The following is a 2894-nucleotide window of genomic DNA, read 5'->3' on the forward strand; positions in this document are numbered from 1 at the left end:
GATGTGCCAAAGTCTATTATATTTAGACAAGCCTAGTTCTGCATAGGATCAGGCTACTAGAAGACTGCATGTTAGTACAGGACACTTCCAAGGGAATTAGCAAGCAAGATCTGGAGCTGTAGCAATTGATAGGCAAAAAATGGTTCTCAGGAAGAATGTGCAATCTAAAGTGGAACTCAACAAATTTAGTAGGATCTAACTGTGCTTCAGATTGCATTGGTTGTCTCCTATTTGCAGACATATTTGTATTGTACTTCTAGCTCAGTGTTAAAATGTTAGTGGCCACTCTTTCATTACATTGGCCCCAGGCATCTTAGCTTTTTGGAGGTACTGTTGTAATTTTTTCAAATTCCATTCCATTTCCTTATTTAACACATGTCTCATTTGTGTTTGTAATATTGTAATCTCCCTTATAATTTTCTTTTTTCCTGGCCTTTTTCTTAATTCACCTTCTTTTTTCTTAACTTCATTTTGAATGCCCAAGGTCTGTTTATCTTTTGCTCTCTTATCTTTATTATTCAATGTTATTAATATTCCTCTCATTAGTGCCTTGTAGGCATCCCATGCCGTCTGAAATTCTATATCCTCTCTGTCATTGACTTGGAAGTAAGCTTTAGTTTCATTTTCTAAAGATGTCACTATTACTTTATTTTGTAGTAAATCTTCATTTAATCTCCATCTTCTCGACTTTTTAGACAATTTTGTAATCCACATTATTGGGTTATGGTCAGTTCCTATTTTGGGTAAAATCTCTATCTTCTTTGTTATAAGTCCCAAATCTTTGGTACCCCACAACATGTCAATTCTAGAAAAAGAATTATGTCTGGCTGAAAAAAAGGTATAGTCCCTTACTTCAGGATTGAACTTCCTCCATATATCCTCCAAATTCTCTCGTTTAACCAGCTCAAAAAAAGACTTTGGCAATTTCCCTTCTTTATCAATTTTTTTCTTCCCAGATCTATCTATTGTATTCTGAATTGTTCCATTAAAGTCCCCCATCAACAAAATTTGCCCATAGGTCACTTTATTTATTTATTTATTTTATGACTTCTATCCCGCCCTTCCCAACAAGTGGCTCAGGGTGGCTTACAACACAGGAATCGAACATAAATAGGCGTTAAACATAGAGCATTTAAATTTAAACATTAAACCATTTAAAACATTGAACCATTTAAAACATTTAAAACATTTAAAGCATTGGGGGCAGCAGACATCCAGTATAACTACGCTCAGTTTCTTGTACCAGCTAGTCATAGGCCAGCTGGAAGAGGGTTGTCTTACAGGCCCTGCGGAACTGGGCGAGGTCCCGCAGGGCCCTCACCTCTTCCAGCAGCTGGTTCCACCAGGAGGGGGCCATAGTAGAGAAGGCCCGGTCCCTTGTCGATTTTAAGCGGGCTTCCTTTGGCCTGGGGATATCTAGGAGATTTTGAGTTCCCCATCTCAGTACTCTCTGGGGAACATGCAGGGAGAGATGGTCCTTCAGGTAGGCAGGTCCTAGGCCATATAGGGCTTTAAAGGTAATAACCAGCACCTTGTACCGGACTCGGTAAGCTATCGGCAGCCAGTGCAGGTCCCGGAGCCCTGGCCGGATGTGCTCCCTTCTTGGGAGCCCTAACAACAGCTGGGCCGTGGCATTCTGCACTAGCTGCAGCTTTCGGGTTCAGCACAAAGGCAGCCCCATGTAGAGAACATTGCAGTAGTCCAACCTCGAGGTGACCGTGGCATGGATCACTGTTGCTAGATCATCACGTTCCAGGAAGGGGGCCAACTGCCTTGCCCGCCTAAGGTGAAAAAAATGCGGACTTGGTAGTGGCTGCTATCTGAGCCTCCATCGTTAAGGAGGGCTCCCCAGGCTTTTAACCTTGTCCGCCGCTATCAGCGGTGCACCCTCAAAAGCTGGTAGGGGGATTTCCCTCCCTGGGCCCCGACGACCCAAGCAAAGGACCTCTGTCTTCGCTGGATTTAGCCTCAGCCCACTCAGTCTGAGCCACCCAGCCACTTCCTGTAATGCCCGGTCTAGAGACTGGTCGGCCGTCCATAAGTAGATAGAGCTGGGTGTCATCAGCATACTGGTGACAACCCAGCCTGTACCTTCGAGCAATCTGGGCAAGGGGACGCATATAGATGTTGAATAACATCGGGGAGAGAACCGCCCCCTGAGGCACTCCGCAATCAAGCGTTCGCCTCTGGGATAGCTCACCCCCAATCGCGACCCTTTGTCCCTGACCTTCGAGGAAAGAGGAAAGCCACTGTAAAGCCAACCCCTGAATCCCCGCGTCGGTGAGGCGGCAGGTCAGTAACCGATGGTCGACCGTGTTGAACGTCGCCGACAGGTCCAACAACATCAGCACCACCAAGCCACCCCGATCCAGATGCCGTTGAAGGTCATCCACCAGGGCGACCAACACCGTCTCCGTCCCATGACCCGGGCGAAAGCCAGACTGGAGTGGGTCGAGGACGGAAGCATCCTCCAGGAAAGTCTGTAACTGCATCGCCACTGCCCTCTCAATAAGCTTGCCCAAAAAGGGCAAGTTTGAGACTGGCCGATAGTGCGCCAATTGGGCCGGGTCTAAAGTTGGTTTTTTAAGAGGGGGCGGACCACTGCCTCTTTGAGCGGCATTGGAAAATGCCCTTCCATCAGGGATCTATTTATGATATCCCGTATAGGATATCTAAGCTCCCTCTGGCAAGATTTAATAAGCCAGGAGGGGCATGGGTCCAGATTACAGGTTGTTGGGCGTGCAGATAAGAGAATCCTGTCAACTTCCTCCAGGCTGAGGGGGCCGAAGCCATCCAGAACACAATCTGAAGACAGGCCCGGAGCCTCGGTTTCACTGACTGTCTCAAATATGGCCGGGGGGTCGGGGCGGAGTGACGCGATCTTGTCCGCAAAG

This window comes from Heteronotia binoei, chromosome 10 (assembly GCF_032191835.1).
Source record: "Heteronotia binoei isolate CCM8104 ecotype False Entrance Well chromosome 10, APGP_CSIRO_Hbin_v1, whole genome shotgun sequence".
Taxonomy (NCBI): domain Eukaryota; kingdom Metazoa; phylum Chordata; class Lepidosauria; order Squamata; family Gekkonidae; genus Heteronotia; species Heteronotia binoei.